The following is a 17561-nucleotide window of genomic DNA, read 5'->3' as shown; positions in this document are numbered from 1 at the left end:
GAAAGTGTGTATTTTAGCAATTGTACCTTCACCAGACAAATCCCCTCACCCTTATATCAGGGTAAGTCTCTCCAATATTAATCCTGCTACTGACATGGGATTTTAAAGAGGCATCTGGAAACACCAATGTTCCAGTTTGGCACCAAAGGACTGACTACTTTCAAATATTTCCTCTTGTTGCCTGTAACCACCTCACCCACCTCATCTCCAACCCCTTCCATGCCCTGCTCTCTTTCAGAAATTCTTCTCTTTTTGTATTTTGCCATATACAGATTGCTTTTCTCTAAAAGAGTGAACAAATGTTTGAAGCAAGAATCAAGTCTTCATCATTATTCTTTAGGACATAACTTAATACTTTGAGCCTATTAGATGGGTATTAAATATTTGTTACATAAACACAAAATTGCCTAAGAGAAATGACTTGAAGTCAATCCAAAAGTAGGGAGAATAAAACCCAAACAACCAAATTATCTTATATATCACTCTCACTGGGCCAGTGGAGAAATGCAGTTTGCAAACATCTACAGATCAGGTCTCTGCCAGGATCCAGCAGGATTTTGTCTCCAACCTCCCTGAAGTGTCTGTTAGCTGTTATTCTGAGGTTATGTGGGGACACAATGGGTTTCCAGAGACTCTTCGGTAAGACCGCCCTAGCCCCTGCCATTTTGTTCGTGACCACAACTAGCAAACATTGTCTTACTTTAATTCTCTTTTCTTAATCCTCATTCTTTTTGCTTCTTCTTAGGTATTTTGGTTTGCTGTCACCATAAAACTGCTTTAAAGATGATGGGTTAACCAAACACATTTGTCTCCTCCCTAAGACCACACTGAAATGATGGTAAAGGATAAAAATACTCAAAAAAATATGGTAAAGGACCAAAAAATACTCAAAAGACAGAAGAGAGGACATCCATGGTTGGGAAATGTCAGTTAGTGCTTGGCAGAGGGAAAGCCTGGTGCAGTGGTGACTGGATCAAGGGGCGGAGGAAACTGTTAAGGAGAAGATCGATCGTTCGTCCGAAAGAGCTGTGGTGAGGCCACGGACCGCTGATGGTGGGAGCGTGTGTGGCTGTAAAGAGGGGGATAGATGGAAAGTGTGTGTACTGAAGAGCGGCTCACCTCTTCCTTTTTCCTCCTTCCCTGGCTCCACAGGTAGCGGTTTGCTCAGTACCTCTGGCTGCTTGCTCCCTGGCAGGTGTTTCGATGCTTCTGCTCTGGAGAAACAGAACGAACGTGCGTGTAAGAGCTACAGCTCTGCTTGCTGTGCAGTGGCAACCCACCGAGCTCCCTAGAATGGGGCTTACCATTGCAGGCCACCAAACATGTCACAAGGGCGGTTCTCTGCTCCCAACAGTTTGGGGAAAATAACTCTGGAATTGAGTCTCATTGCATTTACTCGGGTTACTTGTTATTTCTGAACCAATCACTGTGGCCTCGGTGGGGGGTGGGTAATTAACGATCTGATTAACCAGACCCTGGTTCTATGAGGTGGGTCAGGAATGATTCCACAATAAAAAATACGGCATTGTGTTATAGGAAAAGGAGACTTGGGTCCTGGGGAGGCAATAACCTTATCCTCTATATCACTTCCAGTATAAAGTGCCCCTGTGGCATGGGGCTGTCACAGCAGTCACTGGCTATAGGTAGCTTGATATGGGCCAGACTCAGTCACTGGGTACAAAACACATGAAAACAAAACATGGCACATGGTACAAAACATGGAAATATATGCATAATGAATTGTATCTGACTACTTCCCCAGAAGGAGTCAGTGACCAAAAAACATTGTACATGGAGCTTTTTCTGCCTTTAAATATTTTCCTTCAACTTCCTTACTAGCTTGCTCCAGCTCAGCCACCATTGCCAGGAAATTTCCCTTTGTGCTATTAATTTCATCTAATTCTTTTATGCTGGCCATAATATCTCTTAACGTAGCTGGCCGTAATTCCCCAAATAATACCCATGCTTATGCTTGAAGGTAATTGTAAAATTTTCTCCCAGGATGAATGACTTCTGTCTTTAACCACAATATTTTATTTTCCAAACCTTTCATCATCTTTGTGGGTCTCCTTTGAACTACCTCCAGATTTTCTGCATTTGCCTTGAGCTGGAGAGTCCAACACTGAATATAACAATCAAGGGAGATCCCCACAACAAAGTAAAGGCGATTGCTTAGGGAAAGAGAAAGGATGTTTTATGTTTGCACAGCACTTCGTAGCTTTAAAAAGACCTTCTCAGGCATTATTATGCCATTTGAGGTATAAATTCACTGAATCCTCCTCCCAAACTCTGATGGTTGATGTGGGTCTACACTGAGTCAGGTCCAGACTGGGAAAGTTCCGAGTTCTAGTTTGGGGTCTGTGTGAAGTCCAAGGTGGTTCTGAGACTGCATCAAAATTTCATTAATTTTTTTATGCTTCCCTTGGACCAGAAACAATCTTGAGGTTGACAATCACAGAGGCTTTCCACGGTCTGGATGAGCGCTGTCCAACAGAACTTTCTCTGGTGATGAAATGTTTTATATCTGTGCTGCTCACTCTCGTGTGTCCAGTGCAACTGAGGCACAGCATTTTTACTTTTATTTAACTTTATTTAAATTCGAAATTGGATAGTTACCTGTGGCTAGTAGCATAAGCTCTGGACCATCCCCAAGTCTGGGTTTAAGCTGAACTGTTTTCTGAGACAAAAGCGTAAGGCAGTTTAGTGGATCCTCATAGTTTAGGAAGAATTTGGATGGGTGAGAAGCACTTAGCAGAACCCCAGTGTTTTCTCATCATGTTCCTTTTTATGCATCTCAGTGTTATTAGACTTAATATCTTTTTCCTGAGGAGTGCTAGCACTGTGTGGCTAATTAATCATCTTCTTCAGGAACAGATTACTAGATACTTAGCGCTTTGCCTCGGACAATAGCTGTGTTCTCAAATAAATTTACATCAGCACAGCAACAAACCCACGGGGTACCTAGATGGGAATAAGCACGTTTTGGCAAAGGAGGCAAAGGATCAGAGAGGCTGAGTTCTAACCACCCATCTGAGACCCAGACCAATTTGGCTAAGCCCTCAGATGGCATAACATTTCATTTACGTGTGAAGCATTTATTGGCATAAAATGGTTATATTAAAGGATATACATAACATGAAACTTGACCAGTTCAGTTCAACTTCTGCCACATCTTTGGGCAGCATTTTTTGCTGAGTTTAGCTTTCAAAGCATCTTGAAAACCAGAAGCAGTTAGTAGGCTGGCAAGGAAGTGAATGGAGTCACTCTTCCCTTCTTCCAGATGTAAACTGCCCCAGTGGTCAATCTGCAGAGAGCTTTGGCTTTAGGAGCCTCCCCCCTCAACCCCCTTCTGAATCTCTGACAATCATAAACAAGTACAGGTTTATTTCCTTTTAAAAGTAAAATCTCGTTTCTAAGTTTACAGAAATTTTGACTTTTATGATGACTCAAGATTGTTGACTTTATGATGGTTTTCTTCCTCTGAACTATTTTTTCTTACAGGTCTGCTTTTTTCCTTGAAGTAACCTTAAATTTCCAACACTCCTTTTCCCTCTCTTCAATTTTAGCTCATAATCTTGTTTGTGATATCACTGAGAAAGGAGAAACTGTTAGAAAAGCTTCTACCTCTCTTCCTTCTGACATCAGCTCTACTTAATCACTTGAATTTCCACCCGCCACGCTCTGCACTCCCTCCATTTATGACAGAGAGACTGTCCGTGCTTCAAGCTACGGTCAAGTCCTCACATACGCACCAGGACCTGTCTCTGTTGCTTCCGAAATTGTCATAATCATGATCCATCCAATTTGCCTTCTCCATTGGATTTTCTTCTCATTTCCATCATACACTTGCTTTGATATCACTGGTATTCAAACAGCAATCACAGCAAACCTTCTTAATTCCAACATCTCCAGCTACTGACTCCTCTTTCTGTTTGTTTTATAGCAAAGTTCCACAGAAGAGTTCTCTATACTCAATGACTCTACCATTATCTCACCTTCTATTCTTATCTGTATGAGAATGAACTTTTTATTTGGAAAAATGTGTGCTTTTTACTTTTTTGCATTCTTTGTTCAAAACAGTACAAAATATACAGGAACCATATAATGACTTTCTTCCTGTTTCTTAATCAACTTATAACAGGAAATATTTGTTTCTAATCAGAAGAGTGTATTAAAGACAAAGGTATAATAATTGGAGGAAATGAAAAATAAGCATTCTACTAGGAAGGTATGGCAAAGTTTGGCCATCCAACACATTAGGTGAATTATGTCTGTCTGTCTCTCAAGGGGCCAGGTAGACCCTTCTGTTCCCTTAATGTGAATACAACTAAAGACCCTATTCTCTGTGCCCCTCGCTGGGTTTCTCTTGCTACTTTATGTTCTTTTTGCTTTAGAGCCTTTATGGAGGAATTTTATTTAATTTATTTTTTTATTTCAGTTACAATGTGTCAAATCTGGTGTACAGCATGTTTCAATCATACATATACACACATATATTCATTTTCATATACTTTTTCATTATAGGTTACTACAAGATATTGAATATAGTCCCCTGTGCTATACAGAAAAAATTTGGTTTTTATCTATTTTATATGTAGTAGTTAACATTTGCAAATCTTGAACTCCCAATTTATCCCTTCCCACCCCCTTTCTCCCCAGGAACCATAAGTTTGTTTACTATGTCTGTGAGTCTGTTTCTCTTTTGTAGATAAGTTCATTAGTGTGAACTTCTTTTCTTTTTCTTTTTTTTTAGATTCCACACATGAGTGATATATGGTATTTTTCTTTCTCTTTCTGGCTTACTTCACTTAGAATGATGGTCTCCAGGTTCATCCATATTGCTGCAAATGACATTATGTTATTCTTTTTTTAATAACTGAGTAGCATTCCACTGTATAAATGTACCACAGCTTCTTTACCCAGTCATCTGTTGATGTACATTTAGGCTGTTTATGTGTCTTGGCTATTGTATATAGTGCTCCTATGAACATTGGGGTGAATGTATCTTTTCGAATTAAGGTCCGCTTAGGGAGGAATTTTAGATGAGAAATCTTGATCAAAGTTATTTTTTTCTGTAATAACTGAAATTCAGTGAATTTTCAATGTTTCCAGTGTTTCTGCGCCCATCACCCTCTTCAACTATTAACTAATTAATCTTGTATGTATTTTTCCATATCTTTCTTCATGCTCACAAAATCACACCCAAATATGGACATATGTTTGGAGTGGGGTTTGTTTTTACACTGGGGTCATTTTAGCTTCAAACACTGATATCATTTCACGTCTACCTCTCTGCATTGTGACATTCTCATTTAGGTGGGAACATAACAGAAACTGACATGCTTTTAATTCAGTCTTTTTAATGGCTGAATAATATTCTGTGGTGTAACATACTGCTTTGGATCACAACCGTAAGGACGTACCTTCTCTTTGGTTCCAAGTTTGTAAAACCACAAGTGCTACAATGAATATTCCACTGTGACAGTGGATTTCTCACTGTTCGTGTTTCACCTCAGTTCTTGTTTTATGTATCTGAAAGTTATACTTTAAGAACATGCTGCGTAATACTGTCGTAAACTTTTTGGTGGGCTTTGCCTTTTATTTTCATATAATTTTCGCTGGCCTCTATTGCCATATTCAAGAGTCTTCTGCCAGCCTAATTAGTGTTCCTTTGTAAGTCATCTTTCTCTCTGGTAACTTTTCAGGGTTTTTTCTTTACCCTTGGCTAATCTGCAGTTATATTAGAAAATGTCTAGGCATAGATTTATTTTTATTGGTACTTCTTTGAAACTCAGAGAGTTCTTTTAATGAGTCATGCTTTTCCATATTACTTCTCTGCTACTTCCTTCTGTTCTGCCATTACACCTATCAGACAAATTTTAGAGCTTCTTAATTTCTAATTCATCTCTTTTATGCTTTTTCTTGTCTTTGTCTCTGTGCTCTGTGTTATGAGTGAATTCCCCAATGCCATCTTCTAATTCACTGGTCTCGCTCCATTCTAGAGTTTTCCCCAGCTCTCGAGGGTGCCATTTCCATAATGTTATTGTCTTCCTTTCCAACATTTCTAACTTAATTTTTATAGTTAGGGGGTCTCATTTCATTTACTCCTATTTTTGTTATTTTTTAATTAACATATATTTTATACATCAAAAATAAATATTTTAAATTAGCATATGAGAAATTAAAGGTAAACTTTCACCTCTAACCCTGGCATAGGGATGCAACATGTATCAGAGAACAGCTCCTATTTACGGAGCCCATCTTTTAGTCCTCCCAACCCTTTAGAATACAGCCTTGAAATCCTTAGAACTCCAGGTTGCCTTAGGAATAAGGCACCTTCTATTCCAGGTCTTTCTACTAGAGTCATGGTTCAGTCAACCTCACAAATCTACAATTTTCATCAGGGTTAAAAATTGGAATTTATCACATCATTTGATCAGGCATTTTCCAATTCAATTCACGAAGCTACAATATTAAAATGTTTTATGCTTACATATTACAAATCTTTGCTAGTGTCCAATTTATTCAGCATAACTTAATTCTCTATTCAGCTCTGTCTTTGTATAACATCACTACATTTTTCTAACCATTATGATTTAATAATGGCAAATGACCATTTTACTCACTGCACACAAGTATCTCTCACTTCTTTACAACCCGATTAAAACCACATTCCATGTAATGGGATTTTGTGCCTCCCATGAAATGTAACAGATTTTGGATCTAACCTTGTCAATGCTCAGGTAATGAGGGCACAACTGAGTGATAAAAATAGTGCAGTAAAGTTGCTTTCTCAAAGATGAGAGGCTATCGCTTGAGAAACCCATATTAACCCAAGAGTTCCGCTGTATTATCTCCCTACTCAGAAGAAAAGACATTCAGGACATTGTTTGTTCCCTCTTTGGCTTCGTTGTCAAGGCTCTATATTACCCTTTCTCACGAGAGCGATGAGAAACCTAATACAGTTTGGGGAATCTAGTCATTTTGTCTCAAAAGCTGTTCAACTCTCCAGGGTCTTTGAAAGACATTACATGGATTCTGAAGAGCAAAATAACCAGAATGGGACATTTCAGCGTTTGATCATTGCTCAGGTGATAACACCTGAAAAACTCAGTTTCCTACTGTTTGAAATACCTATTGAAGTGTATGGCTTCCTGATAATGTCCCACAATCATGCCCATGATTCAAAGGCTTTATATATACATATATAAACACAGGTGACAGAAGTTTATTTTTGCCTTTTAGAGCTCCTGGGGAGAGCCACTTTGAAAGCCTACAAGACAAATAAGCATGTTAGACTTCAAATGAGACTCAGCCAAATGGAAGAGTCTGTATATAGATATTCTCTACATAATACTCAGTGATCCTCTGACAGATTATTCAACTTTATCTTTGGCTCATTGAGCATCTACTCAAAACCACACCAACAAAAAGTGAAAGTGTCTGTTTGAAAAACCCCTTCAGTCATGCAGAGTTTGGCTAATAATCTAATCACGCGATTAGGTACCTCAGAGGCCTGAGTCTCCTAGAAGTTTTGTATTGAGGACGGGGAGAGAAATCAGAAGCACTTCATGCTGAGGCAAATTGCTGACTTAGTATCCTGTTCTTTACGACATATTCCTTAATTCACCAACTTTGCTATCAATTGCTAGAAAGGCCTCAATGAACACCAATAGCAAGGATATATTAGTAATGACAAAATTTATACACATATAATTTTTTCCTCTAGAAAAATGATTTATCCATCAAATACTATTGTACTTTGAAGGAACAGTTTTCCCCTTCCTTGGCAGAAAGATGTCTATCATTGATACTGTAGATTTAAGATGAGGTTTCCCAAAGTATGGTATATGTGCTATTGGTAGAAAGCACCATGATTCTGATAGTTGCCAAGTGAATAATTATTTAAACGGAAATTAGATTACCAGAATATTTGTGAAGGTGGTATGTGAATGGCTAAGATTTGAGAAACTCTAGTTTAGGTATTTTTAAATAATCAGAGAGAATTCCTATGGAGGAAATCGAGACCAAAATAGGATTTTTAGTTGGAAATTTTAAAAGAATAGGTTGCAAAGAGGGTGAGGCAGTGGGGCATTTGGCATGCTAGGAGGGGGTTAGTCAAATATGAGGGGGGTTTCTTTTACACAAAATCCACACTTGAAGCCACTGACTTATGGTAAAAGTAGGTCCCAGACTCATTTGGAACAAAGAGCAAGAAGCCTAGCTCAGCTAAATGCTGAGCCAGTTTGAACCTCAACTTTTGATGAGATTAATAGGACAGAGAAAAATGTCTGAACAGAAGGTACAGAGGCCCAGAGGCCTCCAAAGAGGCCCCCAGAAGGCCTGGGGACTGAGCGCCATGGCGGGCACCACAAAGACGTTCTGGGGAAGCATCAAAGAAAATGCCATTCTCTCCCAGGGACCTTGGGTCAGGACCCAAGAGGAGAGGCTTAGCAAGGGCAGGGCTGGAGGTGGCAGCCCCCACCCCCATGCTATCATTGTGTAGAAGTCTTGGTGTGTGACAATAATATAAAGCAGACCAATTTCTAGTTGCTTTTATTCTTATTTTAGAATTCTCTCTGTGCCACAGCCTCCCTGGGTGGAGGGCTGTCACCATCCCACTTGCTTCCAGGCCTGCGGAGTATTTAGCATGAACATGGAACAGTAGGATAAGCCATCTCTAGATCTGGAGATTTGGTCTCATGTCTAGAAGGTCTATCAAAAAGCAAGAGCACTTTGGAAGAGAGCTGTGTGAAGGTGTAACCTGAGTAACACGTGTTCCCATTCAATGCGGGTGAGCCAGAAGGCCTTGTTTCCTGCAGGATGACTGGGGGGATTACCAGATGATAAGGAGGAAGAGGAGACACAAACCAGAGAGAGAGACAAGCAGGCACAGTGAAAGAAGTGGATGGCCAAATTCAAGGAGGATAGAGGAGGAAATAATGTAGTACTGGTAAACCTTTTCCAGTTCCCTGGACCTAGGGCAGACATGTTGTGGTGGGCCTGCAGGAGATGGTGAGGGTGGAGAATCAAAGGAAAGAAGACAGTATGGTCTTTTCACTTACAGACAGTTCCAGTGCCCGCATTGATTAACATCGTACGTGGTTATCTGAGTATCCCATATCTACTTCTACCTTTGTTGACACTCGTTTCTAGTAGAGATAACATTTATTTTCCTTTGTTGGTGGCTGTCTGAAGTATTCACTTACCTTCCTGGTACTGGTTTTCAGTTTTCTCTGAAGCTTTGCTAACAGAAAAAGTGAAATGATCCTCAAATTACAACTTGCATCAACTTCATGGGCCATTTGAGAGTGAAAAAAAACACACAGATCTTTTGTTGCACTTTCTCGAGGGATGGTAATCCTAAACTTGGGTGAGGCTCTCCCCTCTGGTTTGATAGCCAAGGAACGTTCAATCACTTCACCGGCGGCCTGTGCTTTAACCTCGCCCCGTAATATTCCTTGGCATCTTAGCTGCTTTGAGTTTCAGTTCCTTTAATGTGGTATTAGGGCTTATTGATACCTATTCTTGTCTTCCACCCAGTTGAGCACCAGAGCAACTAGGGAAACAGAAAACCGGCAAACCTTTCCTCTCGTGGAATTAGGCACAGGTAGGAGGAAGAAAGTCACATAATTTTCCCTTTTCTGAAAAGATGTGATTATGGGCATAAACCCTCAGTCAGTCAGTCAGGTGGTACTGAAATAATACCAATCTCTCTCGTCAATCCAGGGAAACTATCTGTTAAGCCCAAGATGCTTGAAACTTGAAGACTGTTTTTCAATCCTCAGTCACTTCATGTAGAAAGATGCTCATGTTAACTGTCATTAAGCGCTGTCGGAACGATGGGACTTAGACATGCCATGGTGTTCGGTTTGAGAGTAATAAGCAAAAGGCCCAGGAAGTAAATGGGAAGTCCTCCCGGGACGTTCCAGCACGTTGGGTTTTACTATTATGGGGGACACCCACATTGGAGGTAGTAAGTCTCCCATTTCAGGAGTTATTCAAGCACAGTCTGAGATGCTGAAGACATCAAGTAAGGCCTGCATTATTTCATTAGTTTCCTAGAGCTGCTATAACAAAACACTCAAACTTGGTGGCTTGAAGCAGCAGGGATTTTTTCTCTCAGATCTGAAGACCGAAGTTTGCAGTGAAGGTGTCAGCAGGGCCACGCTCCTTCCAAGACTCTGCAAAGAACCCTTTCCTGCTTCTTCCCAGTTTCTGGTGATGGCTGTCAACCCTTGGCGTTCCTTGGCTTGCAGGTGCGCGGCTCCAGTCTCTGCCTCTGTTGTCACAGGACAATCTCCCCATGTGTCTGTGTTTCTGTCTCATCTCTTCTTACAAGGACATCAGACATACTGGATTCGGGTCCACCCTAATTCATTATGACCTCATCATTAATTGATTATATTTGCAAAGATCCTATTTCCAAATGAGGTCACATTCATAGATACTAGGGGTTAAGATTTCAAATGCCTTTTTGGGAAACAATTCAACTCATAAGAGTTACATTACTACCAACATCCCTGTAGATTCTAAGATTTCATAATGCTCACAATGAGTTAAAGTGGTTTTATATACTTTACAAGAATGTTTGAGTATTCATAACCAAAATCATGTCCGTCAGAGGAAGTGTATTAGAAGGTATCAAAGAATGAGGGCCATGCTCCCATTCCACTTCCATCAGTGAAAGAAATCCTACTGAATGAAATCTAAATTCAGTGGATGGAAAGCAAAGGGGAGAAACATAAGAAAGAAAACTTTTTTGTTGTTGTTTTAAAGGAAAGGAATGGAAACATGGATTATTGGTTTGAAACGGATTTTAGAAATAACCTAGCATAATTTCTTCACCTTAAGTTAGTTGAGGCCCAGAAAACAAGCTGCCTAGTTAATGGCAGAGTAAGAACTAGAGCCAAAGCTAGTCTCTAATCCCGTTATCTTTCCTGCTCACTGTCTTCCTATTAATTGTTCTAGACAGTTTCTTGACTTATTCCCTTACAAACGAGCAAGATCGAGTACTTTAAAGATAGGGCCTGATTCTTATAGCTACCTTGATGCCCAGTACTGCGCTGAGCTCATACAAAATCTCATCAAAGATTTAGTAAATTTTTAATCCCGCCAGCCAGCTGCTCTAACTCTGGTAGATCCAGAACAAATGGTAAATTGACTATAGGGGATACTGGTAAATTATTGTTTCCTGTTTCTGACAGCATCACTCAATCTTCTAAGAAAGAAAATAAAAAATGAGATTAGGGGAATCTGCACTGTATTTTTATCATTCAGGGCCCATGAAATCAAAGGGGAAAAGAAACTAAAACTTGTAGGGTACAGATCGCTGTTCTAGAGCTTTTAAGAGTCATCTCCTCAACTCATATGACGTCTAAGGAGACTGCCACACTTAGTTTTTGCAGAAGGGTAAGTGGCATTTTGGGGGAAGACCATCTCACTCTCTTTCCTTTTTCTAGTTACCTGTGTAATCTAGTTACTCGTATCATCTAGTTACCGGCTACAATCGAGGACAATAACTGAAAAGATAAACCGGATCAGTCAAGAGAATTGCTCTTAACAGCCTGAACTGAAAAGTGAATGAAGTCATCTGCCACTTATCTGCAGAGGCAGGAGAAAAAGGGGAACTGAAAGGCAACTACAAGGAGGAGCTGGTAGCGTGGTACGTCGGAACCGCACACAAGCAGAAGTTATAAGGAAGAGAACTATAAGTAAGCAGAGGAAGCAGATTAGCAGACAGAGGAGAAGGAGGCAGGTCCAGAGAGGAGCAGAGGGCGTTGTAGATGGAGCCCGTACACCACGTAAGGGAAAGCAGGCAAAGCCCGTTTTGCAAGTTACCTTCATTCCTGATGACTTTTCCGTGAACTTTCATTCACACGCACCTTTACAGTAACTGAGCATCAGAGCTGAAAAATCAAACTCAGGACTGTCTGATCCCAAAGTGCCAAAGCTCTTTTTACTATTTTTATTTTAAAAAGTAACTATGAAACAAACAAACCCAAAGATGAAATAAATTAAAAAGACCTCTTTGCTCAAAGTTGGTAAATACCATTGTGTTCCACGCATGCCAGGTAGTGTATTTAGGTAGAGTTTTGATAGATGGGGATCTAAGTAAAAATATATACATATTTTTTAAAAAAGGAAATGCCCTTAGCTTTGGTCCAAAACTACTGTAAACAGTCAAATACAAATTAGAAAAAATGCACTTAACTGACCAGTGTGGTTTTTGAAATGAAATGTGGTCTTGACTTTCCGATGTAAATGCATAATTTTAGAGATAGATATGACATATAGAAAAGCATTTGTAAGCCAAGATATACAGAACAACTTTGGAAGAGATCGTAACTGTCATATTGTATCACTTGAATCTTAATGAAGCCCATCAATTTTGGCATAAAGTATCAACCTGGTGCCTTGGCAGCAGTGGTGGGTCACGTGAATTCAGTGGTAGGAGAATGTGAACTTTGAAGTCAGTCCTGGAAGAAACCCTACCTTACTCTTTTCTAGCTGTGTATGACACTAAGAAAGTTTCTTTAACGTCTGATTTTGGGTTTCTCATCTATAAAAATAGTCTTAATAATAACGATCTCAAAAGATTTCTGTGAGAGCTAAATTAGAGTGATGGGCACACAATAAGCAGTTGATAAGAACTAGTTTCTTCATTTTTTTCCTTTAAATATATGAAAAATTTGGCTAGGAAATTGAGACACACTAGAGTTTTCCAGTATGACACACTTGATTGCCTACAGGAGTAAACTGATGCCTGAAAGAAAACTCTTGTGGTTTTATTATGCAGCAGAGAATGCCTTCCTAACCATGACCTTAAATGACGTGTGCGATTTCTAAACACTGCAGAATTCAAGCCGGTCAGCATCAAATACATAGTTTTTTTAGTCAACTTCCTGTTGCTAATCTTCCTCCTTGCTAAATCTCTTCTAAAATGACAGGAAAATGACATAGAAGGAAGAGAGAGGAGAGGTTGCTGATACAGATGATAAAAGAAAGTTGTTATTTCAGGCCACATAGGGAAAGTGTCAACAGGAAGCAAGCATATTTGTATGCAAGCACCCCCTCCCCAACAGCCCAGATTTCAGGACTTGGGGCACCAGGCATTGATGTGGGGCTGGGGGGAGGAGGAGCTGGAGCAAAGGGACTGGATTAGAGCTGGGGACACCTGTGGGGCCCATCCTGTACTTCCCGGGGCCAGATAACTACACTTTTCTCACCCTCCCTCCCCGAAGGAGAAGGAAGTAGGTTTGTTCTCAGGAGACGCTGAAACTGAAAGGCTATTTAATCATTCAGACAGAGAATCCGAAACACAGGGAATACAGTGGGAGTCAGCAAATGGAATTGAAAGCCCCTGGCTCCTCTAACCTTCCTCCTGGAATCCCTGGAGCCAGGTGGACCTCTACCAGGCAGGAGAGGAGTGGACCTACCTTCAGTTACCCTCAGTGTGGGTCACCCAGCAAAAACTCCCAGTCAGTGCTGGTTATGTCTCAGGCAAGACCACTGATTAACCAGCTTTGCCCTCGTACACAGAATTTTCAGTCAATCTTAACTGCCTTAAATTTAGTAAGGATGGATAACCACGAATTAGACATTTAAGAGGTCTCCAGCATAAAAGAGACCAAACCCAGAAAATAAGAAAAAAAATAAGGAAGTAGAAAAAGCAGAAACCATGTAGAATACAGAAGACAACTTCAAAAAATATAATTTAAGGCCTCAGAGATGTCAGATGTGATATTCTAGGTGGAATAAGAATAAGAAGGCAAAAACACGGGTCATCAGAGACATGAAAGAGTAATGAGACATTCAAATTAAGATAACAGAATAAAAAAAACTTCACTTAGAATTGAAAGTTGAAGGGTAAATTTTAGAAAATAATGTAGAAATTTGAAACAAAATATTGACTGAAAGAAAATGAAGGAAACAATGCAAAAGACAGAGTATCTGACTAACGGAAGTCAAAGGATGTAAGAAGGGGAAAACCGAGATAAGCAAACTGTCGATAAAAATGTACAAGACTATTTGAAATAAAATACACGTATTTTCATGTTGAAAGGGCCCATTGAAAGCCCTGCATGATAAACTTGAAAAGAACCACAATAAAGAAATGATGCAAAATTTCAGCACACTTGGGCAAAGTGTGTACGTGGAAAGCTTCCAAAGAGGTGGGGAAATAGGCTGTATACAAAAGATTATGAAATAGAATGACATCGTAGCCTCTGAAAGCTAGATGACAGCGGGACAATGCCTTTAAATTCTGAGAGAAATATTCAACTTAAAAATTTTTAGCTAGACCAACTATCAATCAAGTGCGAAGTTAGAATAAAGGCATTTTCATGAAATTAAAGGTCACCCTCAATTCATTTTTTCTGCTCCCTTCCTTAAAATGTTATAGAAATATCAGCTTTTCCAACAGAGAGTAAAAGAAAAAAAGAAAAAGATAAAAAGGGATGTGGGATCCAGGAAATGGGATATTCAACTCATTACAAATGGCCAAGACTTTGCAGGGGGATTAAATTAAGTGTCATGAGATTGGGAAGCTATCCTTCATTATCCAGGTGGGCCCTAAATGCCATCACAAGCAACCTAATAGAAGGGAGGCAGAGAGAGACTGTACACACAGAACAGAAGGCAACGTGACAACAGGGGCAGAGATTAGAATGATGCAGCCACAAGCCAAGGAATGCTGGCACTTTCTGAGGGAGCAAGACAGGCTGACACATCGACTTTGGCCCACTGAAACTGATTTTGTACTTCTGGCCTTCAGAACTGTCAGAAAATAAATTTCTGTTGTTTTAAGCCACCAGGTTTGTGGAATTTTATTCCAGCAGCCACAGGAAATGAATACAGTAGGTCATTATTAAAGTTCTCCTCTCTCTCTGACAACCCCCCTGCCATGTGTTCTGTCTTTCCAATACACATATACAAGTGCAAATGTGTAAACAGACATTAATTTTCCCATCTAAAACAAACATTCATTCTCACAAATGGTTGGTTAAACCTAAAAGAGAGGAGAAAAACATTTAAATATATATGTATTAGTTTATATTATATATATATATCTCAAGACACCATCACTAAACAATGGAATTAATTCTTTGGTTCATTACACACAATACTGCTAGCTCCATTCATTCATCCATTCTCTTCCCCAACAAATTATACAGCTTTAGGCTTGCTGAATAAGAAACAGGTCCACTTCTGAGCCATCAAAAAGAACTCTCAAAGCCTACTTAAAAAAATTACCTTTAAAATTATTTTACAGTTAGAGAAAAGTTGCAAAAATAGTATAATATTCCCATATATCCTTCAACCAGCTTCTCCTGACGCCAACATCTTACGTAACTATATTACAATGATTGAAACTGGGGAATGATCTATTAATTAACCTACAGACCTTTAGATTTCACCAATTTTCCCACTAATATCCACAAATGCAGTTATTTGTGTGGATATATTTTGTGCCTCTTCTTCTTCATTTTAAAACCCAGATGGATGAAAGCACCCTACGGCTATCCCATTGGGGAAAGAACAGAAGTTAGTCTGCAGGCACTCCTTCACTGGGAACATTTGGATGAATTTTAAAATGCCTTTCACACTGAGCCAGGACGTACAATGATCTCTTCAACTCCTAAAGTAAATATGGTAGTAACCCAAGCATTAAGAGACTTCAATATAAAACTACATTGTGCTGCTGGCACATTGCTCTTTGATTCCCTGCTCAAAAACATCGTTGGCTTCAATCACTCTTCCCTAAGGGTGTATGTGACAGCTGCACTCCCTCTTTTCTTTTTTTTTTTTCTAATTATTCCATGCCACTGCTAACTCCTGACCATATAGATCTTTTTTTTTTAATTGAAAATAGTCAATTTACAATGTTGTGTCAATTTCTGGTGTAGAGCATAATACTACAATCATATATGAACATACATAAATTCATTTTCATATTCTTTTTCATTATAAGTTACTATATTGAATACACTCCCTCTTAATGCTGTCAGAGGTAGCAGCACACAGAGGAGGAAGCCCCTGCCAAATTGGCCTGGTGAAGTTAGGGCAGTTCCAGAAAAGAAATGTTCACACCAAGAGAGCTTTTGGCCATTGTTACTCTTTTTAACAGCCATATACCATTTAGACTCCAGGGGCTGTTTCTGAATTTGCATTTAGGCTTAAATGTAAATAATTCTAAAGAGATTTTAAAAATTCTATCAGATAAACATCCAGGAGACATTAGTTTGATAAAAATTTTTCTGCAGATACATGCCTCCATTCACTTGTTAGGCTGCTTTAACAAAGTGCTGTAAACTCAAGAGGCTTATATGATAGGAAGTGTCAGAGGCCAGAATTTGCAAGGTTGATTCCTTCTGAGGGCCTCCCTCCCAGCTTCCAACAGCCTCAGGTACTCTTTGCTTATAGATGGTGTTCTCTCTGTGTCTTCACTTGTCTTCCCTTTGTGCTTGTCTGTCTCTGTGTCCAAATTTCCCCTTTTTATAAGAACACCAGTCATACTGGATAAGCGCCTACCCTAATGACCTCATTTTGAATTGACTACCTCTGCAAAGGCTCTGTCTTTAAATCAAGCGACACTCTGAAGTACTGTGGGTTAGGACTCCAACATTTCTCTTTTGAGGGGACGAATTCAACCCCTAACACTCTAACCCGGGAAAGCCCAGCAGACCATTCGCAACTCGTGCAAGCAAGGGCACTGGCCAGGGGCTGACAAACAAATAAAGAGCCACCAGGACAGGATAAACTTAGCTACCAACAGCCACAACCCCAGATAAAGGGAGGATTGTTCCTGGAGAAAGAACTGAGCCTTCCCTCGGGGCTTCTCAGTCTCACTCATGCCCTTAGAACAGCAGAAGAGTTCCTGCAGATTTTCAGAAACAAAGGACAGACCATGCTCCAGTCTTGCATAATGTGAAGATCAAATTAATTATTAGTTAAGGAAAGAAACATTATGAAAGTGGTTAAATGAAATCACATCTAATTTAGTTATTTTCTTACAGAAAAATAATTAGGAGAAAAGAAAAATGGAGCTGTATCTTCTGGTTTATCACGGGAAATGCGCACAAAATTGTCTCGATGCACTGAAATCCTATACACAGTACACTCTTACAGCCCTGGTCACCTTTATTGCATAGGCCCCATCAAGGATGAAGCTTCATATTAATTTGAGGGATTCTTGAATTAATATTTGCCTGCCCTGCTAAAATGTTGCCTCCCATGGGCAAGGATGTCATTTATTACTGTTTTGCTGTGTTCTTAGATTCTCAGGAGTGACTGCAAGTGTTGGCAGATAGTATGACCTCAGTAAATACTTGTTTATTATGGATGAGTGAATGGTAGCATTTGAATAGATTCACTTGTTATTTGGTCAAATGCAGTCATCCAGTCCTTCATAACTAATAGTATTTATTGTTCCACAAGCTGAGTTTCAGAGGTGCTACAAAGGTTACAATGATGAAGAATAAGTAACATTTTTTCTCGAAGAGTTTAAGATACACAAATGGAACCAAAATTTAAAAAAAATCAACTGATACAAATACAAT

At 39.6% G+C, this 17561-nt stretch overlaps 1 protein-coding gene and 1 long non-coding RNA gene across 3 annotated transcripts in view; one reads left to right on the top strand and one right to left on the bottom strand.

The window, feature by feature from the left end:
• The window catches only part of LOC140697356 (uncharacterized), a 32931-nt gene extending 31536 nt beyond the window's left edge, over nt 1-1395 (top strand). Inside the window, exons 3-4 of one of the 2 annotated variants that reach the window (XM_072964596.1) lie at nt 746-1031; nt 1153-1395. The gene's annotated coding sequence lies outside the window, so the exon portion shown is untranslated. The remainder of the gene's footprint in view (nt 1-745; nt 1032-1152) is intronic. The other variant, XM_072964598.1, reaches the window with a different exon arrangement.
• Nucleotides 1-17561, bottom strand: part of LOC140697357 (uncharacterized) — a 211544-nt gene that overhangs the window by 513 nt on the left and 193470 nt on the right. Inside the window, exon 3 of the long non-coding RNA XR_012074315.1 lies at nt 1120-1214. This is a non-coding gene — a long non-coding RNA (uncharacterized lncRNA). The remainder of the gene's footprint in view (nt 1-1119; nt 1215-17561) is intronic.

This window comes from Vicugna pacos, chromosome 7 (assembly GCF_048564905.1).
Source record: "Vicugna pacos chromosome 7, VicPac4, whole genome shotgun sequence".
NCBI lineage: Eukaryota > Metazoa > Chordata > Mammalia > Artiodactyla > Camelidae > Vicugna > Vicugna pacos.
This window is presented reverse-complemented; position numbering and strand designations above follow the sequence as displayed.